This window comes from Pseudorca crassidens, chromosome 2 (assembly GCF_039906515.1).
Source record: "Pseudorca crassidens isolate mPseCra1 chromosome 2, mPseCra1.hap1, whole genome shotgun sequence".
Classification (NCBI taxonomy): domain Eukaryota; kingdom Metazoa; phylum Chordata; class Mammalia; order Artiodactyla; family Delphinidae; genus Pseudorca; species Pseudorca crassidens.
The window spans coordinates 144,695,929-144,710,817 of NC_090297.1; the positions used below are offsets into that span (position 1 = coordinate 144,695,929).

General features: G+C 37.3%; 1 protein-coding gene across 3 annotated transcripts in view; it reads left to right on the forward strand.

Moving 5' to 3' along the window:
• INTS7 (integrator complex subunit 7) overlaps nt 1-14,889 on the forward strand; it is a 92,390-nt gene that overhangs the window by 52,112 nt on the left and 25,389 nt on the right. The gene's annotated exons all lie outside the window — the stretch shown is intronic.

Here is a 14,889-nt window from a genome sequence, read left to right on the forward strand (position 1 = left end):
GGCAGTATTACAGTAATAAATAGGACATGGAAGTAGATCATTAACCCCTCCCCCACTTTTTAACATTCATAGATTGGTGAACATTTATCATTTTGTTTTTATCAAGTATCAGGTACACATGTGAAGAGGATTGCTGAATCCATGCAGGAAGGATAAAGTGGAGATAGGGTCCTCCCTTTCCAGATTCCTGTTAGTAAGACTCCAGCCTGGGTGACTGCTACCGTCAAACATAAACCCTCCACCCCATCTCATACCTGGCAACTACTCACTAGGAAACTAGAGTTTCTTGCTTTGTAAATAAAGAAGAAATTATGAGGGATGCTAATGTCTCACCTTTTATCCCACTGTGATATCCTCCTATTCCAAATTAACAGTCAGCCAGCTACTATTCCCTTTTTTTTTTTTTCCCAAGAAAGAAAGGGTGTGGCAGAGAGAGCAGATCCTTAACATTTCCTTGAAACTAGTTATATTCCTAAGAATCTGTTCCCTAAAATGTGCATTTTCTGTATTAATGCAAGGACTTTTTCCCCTTAAGAGTAAAGAGTTTATGTAATCAGCATTAAACATGTTTAAAATATTGTCACGTGACTTTAAAAATTGTATATATTTAGATGGGGCCATAAAACTTTTGCTACCTGTTTTTTTTTTTTTTTGCGGTACGTGGACCTCTCACTGTTGTGGTCTCTCCCGTTGCGGAGCACAGGCTCCGGACGCGCAGGCTTAGCGGCCATGGCTCACCAGCCCAGCCGCTCCACGGCATGTGGGATCCTCCCAGACTGGGGCACAAACCCGTGTCCGCTGCATCGGCAGGCGGACTGTCAACCACTTGCGCCACCAGGGAAGCCCTACCTGTTTTATATTTATCACATAATCTAAAATATTTTTAATGGTGGGCCATGCAAAGAGAAATATTTCAAAGTAGAACAAAGAATAAACAGATGTCACAAAAGAGACAGACTATTCAGATTACTGTGGGTACATATCTTTTGAAGAATGATTTATTGATTAACTGCCATTTTAAAACAGGAATATTGGAATGGCTGCCCTCCATTTTAAGGGGTAGCACTGACTGCAGTGATTCTCTCCTCTTGATTATCTTAGGAAAAGATTGTTGTTACCTATATCAGGCTAATAAATACCTTAGAAAATGAAAAAGTACAGTTACTGCCTCTGATCAGTAGGGTAATTTCATTTTCTAGTTGATGTGGAACAGAAAATTGTTAATCATGCAGTACAGTAAATGGTAAGAACTGTGAAACAGGCTCACAAAACAATGAGGCAGATAGAATTAATATTATGAAAAATCCTGTTGAATATTTAATAGTCTTTTAATGATTTGTGTGTATGTGTGTTTAATGAGGCTTGGCAGTGATTAAGGACTGAATTCTGACGTAGGAAGAAAGTACCCAGTTGACAGAAGGCCCTTGTCTTAGTCTCCATTCTGCCATTAACACAGGCAAGGGCAGGTTATTGGGCCTCAAATCATCTTTTGAAATGGAGTTCCTTTATTCAACACTGTAAGCACTTGCTATGTGCCAGACACTGCTTTGAGGATAAAAAGAAATCAGGAAATGATTCTCCACTTGAGAATAGTCTGAAGGGGAAGGCAGTATGATCCATACAATCATTTGGAACTTCTCACATTTCTGATTGTACTATACTATCAGGGTTTTGTTTTGTTTTAAGGTTTTTAGAAAACCTGTTGATTTGACAAGTATGGATTTGACGGTAGCTTTCTGTCTTTTTAACGAAGATGATTTGAGCATGAATTGCCCTTTTACTCTCTGACACATGAATGTTCTAATTTGAGGTTGTCAGCTATGAGGATTATACTTTTTACCTTCTTCAACCAAACTAAAGAGAAGTTAAAAATTCTGTGCTCGTGGGGCCGCTATGGCGATGTTTGGGTGCCTAATTTCCCAGTGCAGTGATTAATGATAGTTATCTTGCTTCTTAGAAATAAAAATTGTAAGAAGTGTTTGTATTAGTTTTCCATGCTGTGTAACAAATTACCACAAATTTAGTGGCTTAAAACAACACCCATTTATTATTTTACGGTTTCTATGAGTCAGAAGTCCAGGCATGACTTAACTTAACTGGGTCCTCTGCTCATGTTGTCACAAAGTTGCAATCAAGGTGTCAGCTGGGGCCAGTCTCGTCTGAGGCCTGGACTCGGGGTCCTCTTCTAAATTCGTGTAGTTTTTGGCAGGATTTATTTCCTCACAGCCGTAAGACTTGTGGAAGCTTCAGGGCCTACAGGAGAATCTCTTACCTTCAAGACCCTCTTTTAATGGACTCACCTGATGAGGCGAGATCTACCCAGAATAATTTCCCTTTTGATTAATATAAAGTCAGCTCATTAGGGACCTAAATTACATCCTCAAAATCTATTACCTTTGTCATATTCCATTAGATAGAAGCAAGTTACAGGTTCTACCCACACTTTAAGGGAGATATATAAGGTGTGGAGACTGGGGCAGGGGTGGGAGTGGTGGCATGAGTTAGAGGAACGATTTTCGCAATCTGCCTACAATGGTGGGTTTTAAATTTATTTTTTATTTTATTAAATATTGAATAGGTATGATATCTACATATATATTATGTGAGGTATATAAAAATATCAAATATCCAAGTATACCTAGCACTCAGTTTAGGAAATGGGATATTACTATTTCCTTTAAAATTCATGTGTGCCCCTCCATGTTTGTATACCAGTTCCCACCTCACAAAGGTAACCACCATACTGAATCCTTTTTTTTGTAAGTTTGTTTGATTATTTATTTATTTTTGGCTGTGTTGGTCTCCATTGCGGCGTGCGGCCTTCTCATTGCCGTGGCTTCTCTTGTTGTGGAGCACAGGCTCTAGGCGCGTGGGCTCAGTAGTTGTGGCACGTGGGCTCAGTAGTTGTGGTGCACAGGCTTAGTTGCTCTGCAGCATGTGGGATCTTCCCGGTCCAGGGCTTGAACCCGTGTGCCCTGCATTGGCAGGCGGACTCTTAACCACTAATCACTGCGCCACCAGGGAAGTCCCCATCCTGAACCTTGTATGTACCATTCCCTTGCCTTTCTTTACAATTTTAACATGCTTTTCTTTAACTCTTAAGGTATTGTTTTATGTTGCTTGTTTTTGAATTTTATATAAAAAGGAATCATGTATTTTTCTTTGACTTGCTTTGGTTATCTAAATTATATTCCTAAGATTCATCCATCTTGTTGCATAAAGCTTTAGGTCAGTTTCACTGCTGTATACCCATGTATTATATGATTATACGTCAATTTATTTTCCCATTCTAATGTTGATGGAAATTTTGATTTTTTCCAGTTTTTTGTTATTAAAACATTACTGCTGTGAACATTCTTAGACATATTTTGATGCACCTATGTAAAGGTTTCTCTGGGATACTGATTCTCAACTGGGGATGATTCTAGCTCCATTTGGCAATGTCTGGAGACATTTATGGTTATCACAACTCACCAAGGTGTTAGTGGCATTTAGTGGGTAAAGGCCAAAGATGCTGCTGAACATCCAGCAATGCACAGGACAACTCCCCTCAACAAAGAATTATTTGGTCCAAAATGTCACTAGTATACTGAGATTGAAAACCCTTCTCTAGGGCAGTACTCAGTCAGAACTATGTATCTGCCCCCTGCTCCAATTTAAAAACGTGTGAGGATGTTTCTGTCTGTCCCAGTGATAGAGGGGTTGGAGGGACTGCTGTTGGCCTAATGCTTAGTGGCTGGAGATGCTTAATCTCCAGAAATGCTGAGGATACTCCTGCCCCTATTAAGAGATACTGATCTAAAATACTACCTTGGAGTGGAATTGCATAAGGTATATACATCTTCAATTGACTAGCTAATACCAGGAGTTTTTCCATAGTGGTTTTACAAATTTACAATCCTTCCAGTAGTGTATAAGAGTTCCTGTTACTCTACATTTTCCCCCTCACTTGGTATGTTCTGGAAGTTATGATTGGAGTTTCCCAAATTACTAATACAATTAAACTTTATATATCTATATATTTGAGGTATGATTGATATATAACATTGGATTAGTTTCAGATGTGCAACACGACTTGATATTTGTATATATTGTGAAATCACTACAGTAAGTATGGTGACAGTTAACATCTGTCACATACATAGTTAGAAAATTTTTTTTTTCATGTGAAGAGGACTTTTAAGATCTACTCTTTTAGCAACTTTCAAATATTCAATATAGTATTTTTAAAATTTATTTTTTCTTCCAGTTTTACTGAGATATAATTGACATACAGCACTGTATAAATTTAAGGTATACAACATAATGATTGACATACATACGTCATGAAATGATTACCATAATAGGGTTAGTGAACATCCATCATCTCATATAAATACAACATTAAAGAGATAGAAAAAACAACTTTTCTTCTTGTGGTGAGACCTCAGGATTTTATTGTCTTAACAACTTTCATATATATCATGCAGCAGTATTAGTTATCTTTATTGTGTTGTATTTATATCCTTATATCGTTATATCCTTAGGACTTACTTATAACTGGAATTCTGTACCGTTTGACTGCCTTCGTTCAGTTCTCCCTCCCAACCCCCACCCAGCCTTCCACCTCTGGTAGCCACAAATTTGATCTACTCTTCTATGAATTTGTTTGTTCATTTGTTTATTTACATTGAATGACCTATGAAATTCAGTTACTAATGCACAGCATACCGATTCAGTATTTGTGTATATTTCAAAATGATACTATGATAAGTCTAGTTGTCATCTGTTACCATACAAAGATGTTACATAATTATTGGCTATATTCCCCATATGGTACATTACATACCTGTGGTTCATTTATTTTGTAACTGATAGTTTGTACCTCTTAATCTCCCTTAGCAGTTTCCTCTCCCCACCCTCTTCCCCTCTGGCAACCACCTCTTATATCTGTGACTCTCTTTCTGTTTAGTTATGTTTGTTCATTTGTTTTGTTTTTTAGATTCCACATATAAGTTAAATCATACAGTATTTGTCTTCGTCTGTCTGATTTATTTCACTTAGCCTAATATCCTCTAGGTCCATCAGTGTTGTCACAAATGTCAAGATTTCATTCTTTTTTATGGCTAATATCCCATTGTGTGTGTGTGTGTGTGTGTGTGTGTGTGTGTGTGTGTGTGTGCGCGCGCGCATATATATATATATGTATATATATATATATATATATATGCCACATCTCCTTTATCCATTTTTCTCTTGATGGGGACTTAGGTGGCTTCTGTATCTTGGTTATTGTAAATAATACTGCAGTGAACATAGGGATGCATATGTCTTTTTAAATTAGTGTTTTTATTTTCTTTGGATAAAAACCCAGAAGTGGAATTGTTGGATCCTGTGGTAGTTCTGTTTTTAATTTTTTGAGGAACTTTCATACTGTTTTCCATAGTGACTGCACCAATTTATATTCCCACCAGAAGTGCACAAGTTTCCCTTTTCTCCACATCCTCTCCAACATTTGTTACTTGTGGTCTTTTTGATGGTAGCCATTCTGACAGGTATGAGGTGATATCTCGTTGTGGTTTTGATTTGCATTTCCCTGGATGAGCATCTTTTCATGTGTCTTTTGACCATCTGTGTGTCTTCCTTGGAAAAATGTCTATTTAGGTCCTCTGCCCATTTTTAATTGGATTTTTTGCTCTTTTTAATGTTGAGTTGTTTGAGTTCTCTGTATATTTTGTATATTAACCCCTTGTTAGGTATATTGTTTCCAAATATCCCATTCAGTAGGCAGCCTTTTTGTTTTGTTGATAGTTTCCTTTGCTGTGCAAAAGCTTTTTTAGTTTGATGTAGTCCCATTTGTTTATTTCTGCTTTTGTTTCCCTTGCCTGAGGAGGCATAACCAAAAAAATATTGCTAGGTAAGACAGAGGATACTTAGCTCAATAAGACAGTATTCTGTCAAAGAGTGTACTTCCTGTTTTCTTCTAGAAATTTTATGGTTTCAGGTCTTACATTTAAGTCTTTAACCCATTTCGAGTTTATTTTTGTATGTAATATGAAAAAGGAGTCCAATTTGATTCTTTTGCATGTAGCAGTCCAGTTTTCCTAACACTACTTATTGAAGATGCTGTCTTTTCCTCATTGTATATTATTGCCCCCTTTGTTGTAGATTAATTGACCATATACGTGTGGGTTTATTTCAAGGCTCTCTATTTTGTTCCATTCATCTGTGTCTGTTTTTGTGCCAAAACCATACCGTTTTGATTACTGTAGTTTTGTAGTAGAGTTTTAAATCAGGGAGTGTGATACGTCCACCTTTGTTCTTCTTTCTCAAGATTGTTTTGGCTATTTGAGGTCCTGTAAGGTTTCCATATGAATTTTAGAATTATGTGTTCTAGTTCTGTGAAAACTGCCATTTGATATTTTGATAGGGATTGCATTGAATTTGTAGATTGCCTTGGGTAGTATAGGCATTTTAACAATATTAATTCTTCCAAGCTATGAGCATAGCATATCTTTGCAGTTTTTGGTGTCATCTTCAGTTTCCTTTATTAATGTCTTACAGTTTTCTGAGTACAGGTCTTTTCCCTCCTTAGATTTATTCCCAGGTATTTTAAATTCTTTTTGATGCGATTATAAATGGTATTGTTTTCTTAATTTCTTTTTCTGATAGTTTGTTTTTTAGTGTATAGAAACAGAACAGATTTCTGTGTATTAATCTTGTATCCTGCAACTTTATTGAATTCATTGATGAGTTCCTGTAGTTTTTTGGTAGTGTCTTTAGGATTTTCTATATATAATATTGTATCATCGGCAAACAGGGACATTTTTACTTCTTCCTCTCCAATTTGGATTCCTTTTACTTCTTTTTCTTGCCTGATTGCTGTGGCTAGGACTTCTAATACTATATTGGATAAAAGTGGTGAGAGTGGGCATCCTTGTCTTGTTCCTGATCTTAGAGGAAATGCTTTCAGCTTTCCACCATTGAGTGGAAAACAAGCTGTGGGCTTGTCATATATGACCTTTATTATGCTTAGGTATATTCCCTCTATACCCACTTTGTGGAGAGTTTTTTATCATAAATGGATGTTGAATTATGTCAAAAAGCCTTTTCTGGATTTGTTGAGATGATCATATGGTTTTTATTCTTCAGTTTGTTAATATGGTGTATAACATTGATTTTTGAACCATTCTTGCGTCCCTGGCATAAACCTCACCTGATCATGGTGTATGATCCTCTTAATGTATTGTTGGGTTCAGTTTGCTGATATTTTATTGAGGATTTTTGCATCTGTGTTCATCAGTGGTATTGGCCTGTAATTTTCTTTTTTTGTGGTATCTTTGTCTGGTTTTGGTATCAGGTGGTGCCAGCCTCATAGAATGAATTCAGAAGCATTCCTTCCTCTGCAGTTTGGAATAATTTGAGAAGGATTGGTGTTAATTCTCTTCAAAATGTTTGGTAAAATTCACCTGTGAAGTTATCTGGTGCTGGACTTCTGTTTGTCAGCAGTTTTTTAAATTACCCATTCAGTTGCATTACTGGTAATTGGTCTGTTCTTATTTTCTGTTTCTTCCTGATTCAGTCTTGGGCAATTGTACATTTCTAGGAATTTGTCCATTTCTTCTAGGTTGTCCCTTTTATTGTTGTATAATTGTTCATAGGAATATCTTATGATCCTTTATATTTCTATGGTGTGGGTTGTAACTTCTTTTTCATTTCTTATTTTATTGATTTGGGCCTTTCCTTTTTTTCTTGATGAGTCTGGTGAAAGGTTTGTCAATTTTGTTTATATTTTCAGAGAACCAATCATTAGTTTCATTGATCTTTTCCATTGTTTTTTTACTCTCTATTTCATTTATTTCTGCTCTGATCTTTTCCTTCTATGATTTCTTTTGTGTATGCCTTTTGAGAGTGGAGTCTCTATTTCCCACAGTCCTCTGGCTCACCCCAAAATAAGCCCTGCTGGCCTTCAAAGCCAAGCATTCTAGGGGCTCCCGGCTGGGAAGCCCAGTCCCGGCTGGGACTCAAAGCCCTTGCTTTTTGAGGAGAACCTCTGCAGTTTGTAATTAGCCTCCCATTTGTTGGTCACCAACCTGGGGTATGGATCTTGACTATACCCACCCCTCCTACCCATCTCTCTGTGGTTCCTTCTTTACATCTCTAGCTGTAGAAGTTCTTTTCTGCTAGTCTTCGGGTCACTTTCATTGGTATTTGCTCTGTAAATAGCTGTAATTTTGATGTGCCTGTGGAAGATGAGCTCAGGGTCCTTCTACTCTGCTATCTTTGCCTCTCCCTCACAATATAGTCACCATGCTGTGCATTACATCCCCATAACTCATTTATTTTATAGCTGTACTTTTTGACCCCGTTCACCCATTTCATGCACTTCCCTACCCCCACCTCTGGCAACCATCTATCTGTTCTCTGTATCTATGAGCTTGGTTTTTGTTTTTAGATTCCACATATAAGTGAGATCATTCGGTAATTGTCTTTCTCTGTCTGACTTATTTCACTTAGCATAATACCGTCTAGATCCATTTGTGTTGTTACAGATGGCAAGATTTTATTCTTTTTTATGGCTGAATAATACTCCATTTTGTGTATATATACCACATTTTCTTTATTTATATATCAGTGGACATTTAGATTGTTTCCATATCTTGGCTATTGTAAATAGTGCTGCAGTGAATATGGAGGTGCAGATATCTTCTTGAGTTAGTATTATTGTTTTCTTCAGATAAATACCCAGAAGTGGAATTGCAGAACCATATGGTAGTTCTGTTTTTAATTTTTGAGGGACTTTCATACTGTTATCCATAGTGGCTGCACCAGTTTACATTTCTACCAGCAGTGCACCAGGATTCCCTTTTTTCCACATCCTTGCCAACACTTGTTATTTCTTGCTTTTTGGATAATAGCCATTATAACAGGTGTGAGTTGAATTTTGCGCTTGTGGTTTTGATTTGCATTTCCCTGATGATTAGTGATGTTGAGCCTATAGGCCATCTGTATGTCTTTGGAAAAATGCCTATTCAAATCTCTGCCCATTTTTTAATTGGATTATTTGTTGTTGTTATTTTACTATTGACTTGTATGAGTTTTTAAATGTATTTTAGGTATTAACCCCTTACTAGATACATGATTTGCAAATATTTTCTCCCATTCATTAGGTTGCCTTTTTATTTTGGATGTTCTAGATACCAATCTTTTGTAGGTTATATGAGTTGCAAATATTATCTTCTGATTTGTGGCTTTTTATCACTTTAAGAAATGTTTTCCCTTCAAGTCACTACCTTTACCTTTCTCTGTAGAAGGCACTTTTGATTTCTAAAGCTATAGATTAGTCTTGCCTTGTTTTTCATTATTATTTAAGGACTCATGCAGTATTATGCTTTTGATTCTAGCTTCTCTGCTCAGCTTTATATTCGTGTGATGCATTCATGCTTTTTGTTGCATATTGCAGTAGTTTGTTCATTTTCATTTCATTGTGACATTCTTTTGGATAACTGTTATAACAATCTGTTTATCCATTTTATTTTTGAGAAACATTTGAGTTATTTCCAGGTTGGGGCTATTTAGAATAATTTGACTTTGAACTTTCTTACGCACATCTTTTGATATAGGTGTGCCTATCTTCTGGATGGTAGTGCTGTGTCATAGATATACTAAGTTCAGCTCTAATAAATACTACCAAAAAGTTGCCTATGGTGGTTTCCAGTTTATACTACTATCAGTATAAATGCCTTTTGGGGTTCATAGTACTTCTGGGATATAAGGCTTGATGACTTTGATCAGTTATGGAACATTTGGCCATTATCTCTTCAGCCAATGCTTCTGTCCCTTTCTTCCTCATTTGGGACGTAGTGCACCCATGTTAATTCTTTTTACCATGACTCATATATCTCTTATATTCTCTTCTTCATTTTCCACCTTTTTATCTCTCCATACTTAACTCTAAATATTTTCTTCTGACCTATCTTCCATTTCCATAATTCTCACTTACATTGTGTCTAATCAGCATGTCAGACTCATTCATTAAGTTCTTAATTTCATTTATTGTGTTTTTCCAGTTCCAGAATTTCCATTTGGTTATTTTATATTCTGTAGTTCTTCTCCAGGACTCTCTATCTTGTCATTTAAGTTCTTTAACATATTGATTGTAGTTACCTTGAAATTCATATATGATAGTCTGTTATCTGGATCTGTTGTGGTTTGTGTCTTTGACCTTTTATCCCCCTTTTGGTTTGAGGAATTTTGTCTTTGTTGTATACTCAGTTATTTTTTTAGTTAGTTTTGGACAGTGTGTGTGAAAAATTACAATGATTATATCATCCTTGCTTTTGGCAGGCAGTTAGGCTAAGGGCAGATTACCCTAATCCAGCCAAGGATTGAACTGATTCAGAGCTAAGCTTCAGTCCTTGGAAGAGCCAGTATATTTTTGGTTCTCCTAACTCCTAGGGTGTAGCCCTTTGAAGTTACAGCCAAAAGCCTGAAGTGTTTTCCACAGCCCTCTTAGTCTTATGAGACTGCTGAAAGCTCTGCTCAGCTTCTCAGACTCCCAGGAGCAGCTTTCAAATTAGCAAGTAATCACCAGATGTCAGTTTTATCTTCTTGGATTGCCCATCTCTCCATGATTTTGGCTCCTTGTTGCCTTAGTAGCTCTTCAGTGCTTTTAGATAGATGTTCATAATATTTAACTCAGTTTTCCATTTGTTCTTAGCAGGAGGTCTGGTTTTAAACAGTTTAGTCTACTATTGCTTTAAGCTTGGCTTATTCTTTCAAAAACTGAGCTTGTATTAAGTGAAATAATCCAATTACAAGAAGACAAATATTATATGATTCCACTTAAATGAAAGTGGTCAGATTCATAAAAACAGAAAGTAGGGTGGTGGTTACTAGGGGCTTAAGGTCCATTGTTTGCACTGTGGTTCACTCTTGGTTGTCACATGTTCTTTACCACAATATATATAAATATTTTTAACTGAGTTTATTAAGTAGCTTTCCTTTCAGCCACATTGGGTTTTTTTAGCTGCTCCATATAGAAAACAGAATATGTACCACAAGTCAGAAATTCAGTGAAGTAGCATTATATGTGTGTTTAACACAGATTTACCTCTGTATGTTTAGACTTTTAAAAAAAAGAAAGAAAGAACAAGAATGAGGGAAAATAGCTATTTAAATAATGGGGACACAAAATAGCAGTTTAAATAGTGGGGACAGTTCTTCTCAATTAGCTTGTACCCCGGGGCTCTGAGTTTGCTGTTCCTTCACCTATGTTAAATTTACTGGAAGTAGTTCCTTCTTGAGGAATTTTCAGGGATAATTTTGACTGTATACAATTTTTGCTTTACCTGCTGACCTTAGAACCCATTTCCGTTTTAAGCTTTAGCCCCCATGTAAAGAAGAGTAAATAATATCCCTTTTATTTCTCATTGGCATTGTTCATAGCACTATAGTCTAAATTTTATTTTTATATGTTTTCTGTCTCTCATGGACGATATTACCTTTTTAAAGTCTTTGATTGACCTTTATCACAAGTTTATCTTTTCTGTGTTCTTTTTGAACATGCATACTATATCTAACATTGTTTTCCTCAGTATAACACGATGTAAGATGCACAGTCACTTTCAAAGTTACCATCTTATATCATCAAATATTTCTTGTTAGTCAGAAATAACTTCAGAGTAGCAGTAAATCTTTTTCATTATAACTACATCTTGCTTTGCTTTCAGTTTTATAATGCATGTTAGGACAATATTGCAAATGATTTTTTGTCTGGTAAGATGGTCTACACTGTATATAACTGTATATATATCATATATACCCACTTGTATCCCTGACCCTTCTAAAGTTATTGATAAGCAGTAAATAAAAAACAGCAAGTAGCAGCTTAAGGGGCAGAGGAAGGGGGAACTTATCTTCCTATAAGAGCAAATCAAACCTCCAAGAAATTAAAAACAATTGAAATAGTCTCTTTAATATCCCTAATCTGTGCTGTTTCATGATTAGAACAAAACATCCCAAAAGTTTGAAAACCACAGAATTCAATATATCGATTATAGTTATTACCTCTAGCTTGTATAATTTTATATAGGTGTAACTTTGCAATTTGAGAGGGATACTAGAGCAAGTGTATGTTCTTATAAAGGATACAGGAAGTGGCAAACTATTTCCTAGAGTAAAATATGAATTCCACCAAATAATAAAACTATAATTTGACACTTAAAACTAGAGAGAACTACACTAAGGTCAATACTTGGTCAGATGGATAATATTGTAACTTAATTCTAGAACCTCAAGTCACACACCAGGCTCTCCTCCTAAAAGAAGAGTGTGAAATACTATCTAAGAATGGCATCAGCATGTTTTAAGTGAGTCATGTCAGGGAAGAAAGTTAATTTCATTACGCCTCCATTTATTGTTAAGTTAGCATTTTTTTTGTAAGTCAACTATACTTCGGTAAATTTTTAAAAATCTGAAAAAGAATATATATATGTATAACTGAATCACTTTGCTGTACACCTGCAACTAACACAACAGTGCAAATCAACTACACCTCAATTAAAAGATAACTGATATTTTAAAAAAAACTACTTTTCTAATAATACTAAGACGGTCCTTGCCTTTTCGCGGGGACACAATGGTACATATATATATCACCATCTTTATCCATTCATCTGTTGATGGATACCTAGGTTGTTTTCATATCTTGGCTATCGTAAATTATGCTGCCATGAACATTGAGGTGCATCTATCTTTTCAAATTAGTGTTTTTGTATTCCTTGGATAAATACTCAGATATGGAATAGCTGGATCATATATGGTAGTTCTAGTCTTAATTTTTTGAGGAGTCTCCTTACTGTTTTCCATACTGGCTGCTCCAATTTACATTCCACACAGCTGTGATTTTTAATATTGTCTAGTGAAATGGGTCAACATTTGGAATAACTGCACAATTCAGTGAATGGTGGAGAACCTATATAAATGTTCTCCATTTTCCTGCTACACATCCCTGTGAGATCAAATTTTCTTAACAGACATCAACTAAAATGATATATTACAAGAGGCTGAACACAGAAGCAGCTATGAGAATCCAGCTGTCTTTTATCAAGCTAAACATTAAAGAGATCTGCAAAAATATGAAACAAGTCCCTTGTTCTCACTAATCATTTTTTGAAAATAATGATTTTTCATAAAATGTTATTTACTGTTGAGTAACAGGGAGTCGGTTTCTTATTGTAAGTTTAAATGAATGAATCAAAATCTTTTAAAAACAATCTTTTAGTCTTAATTTCTAATATTGTATATGTTTTCATGAACCCAAAGCCAGCTGCGAAGTGGGACAGGGCAGGCACTGGCTGGGAGAATTCGGGGTGGTAAAAAGGGACTCATTCCAATCCCTCTAGGAGATGTAAGTCTAAACTTCCCAATTCCTCATTTTTAGCAATTTCTTTATCTTATACATTTAATCTCTTAAGTATTTCATAAGGTAGGAGGGGAGAGAAAGACAGCTAAAGAAATTGGGAAGCAAAGGAGTCTTAAAAATCACTGATACTGCCTCACACCCATGAGGGTATAGACCCAAAAGAACTGAAAGCAGGAACTCAAACAGATATTTGTACATCCATGTTCAGAGCAGCATTACTCACACTAGCCAAGGGGTGGAAACAACCCAAGTGTCCACTGAAAGGTGAATGGATGAACAAGATGTGGTCTATCCAGACTATGGAATATTATTCAACCTTTAAAAGAGAAGGAAGTCCTGTCACCTGCTACGGCATGGAGGAACGTGGAGGACGTTGTGCTTGGTAAAATAAGCAGGGGCCTCCGAGTAATGTTTAAGTCAGATCACTCTTCGTAGCAAACAATAAAGAGAAGTTGTATTCTGCTTATTAGTTCCGTTTCTCAGACCAGGAAGTGGATGCACAGCCTGGCTGGATGCTTCAGGCAGAGGTGGGCTTCATCTACCCACCACCCTGGACCCCCTACGCTGGTGGCAGCGATCAGAACAAAGAGAGCTTGGCCCTGCGAAAGCTCGTGTTGTCATTACTTTTGTAACTTCAACGAGAAACAGATTTTTACATACATGACATCACAGACCATGCCTCTTGACCGTTACCCAATTTAGAAACTGGCCCGATCACGAAGCTGAAGCAGCAGCTGGTTTGGGAAAGTCGCTGGTTGCAAGCGAGCGGCTGGGTCACTGTGCCACTTGCAGCTGCGTGACCCGAGGAGGTCTGTTCTGGTCCTGCTCAAAAAAGTCGCCACCCGGCTCTTCTCGGGAGCAGCCAACTCCAGAACCTGTGGTCCATCTGAGGGGTGGGCAGCCATCATGGTGTGACCCACAACGAGACCAGGGAGAGGGGACTGCTGTGAAATAGGAGCTGCGGAACGAAGCTTCGTGCCATCGACACAGCTGCACTGGGGCAGGTGGTTGGAACAAAGCTCTTTCACTGGCAACGTTGTCCAAAGGCTGTGCAGTCAGGGGAGAGCCAGGAATCGTTGTCCTCTACCACGGTGTTTCGTACTCTTTTTTTTTTTTTTTAACTGGACAATATAGTTTAATGTAGCAAAAATCTAGGGAACGATCCGGTATTTCAGTTAAGGCTCTGGGTGCCTGGAGGGGATCACTGACAGCACTTGCAGCTCTTCCTCTTTTCTGGAGATGGCCCTTCCAGACACGTGTTGCCGTCCTGGGTTAGCTTCTTCCCGGAGCAAAGCAGGAGCCCTTCTCCAGACAGCGATCCCACATAGGAGGAAGATTTCTGCAAAAATGTACAGTCGGCCAACACCCGTGCCTCTGCACTAGGGAAGGCCTGCCCTTCCCTTAACGTCTTGGAGCGCTCGGCCACCGGTGGGGCCCGCGGGTTCAAGGCAGCACCGCCTTTGAAAGTCCACCTTGAAATACGA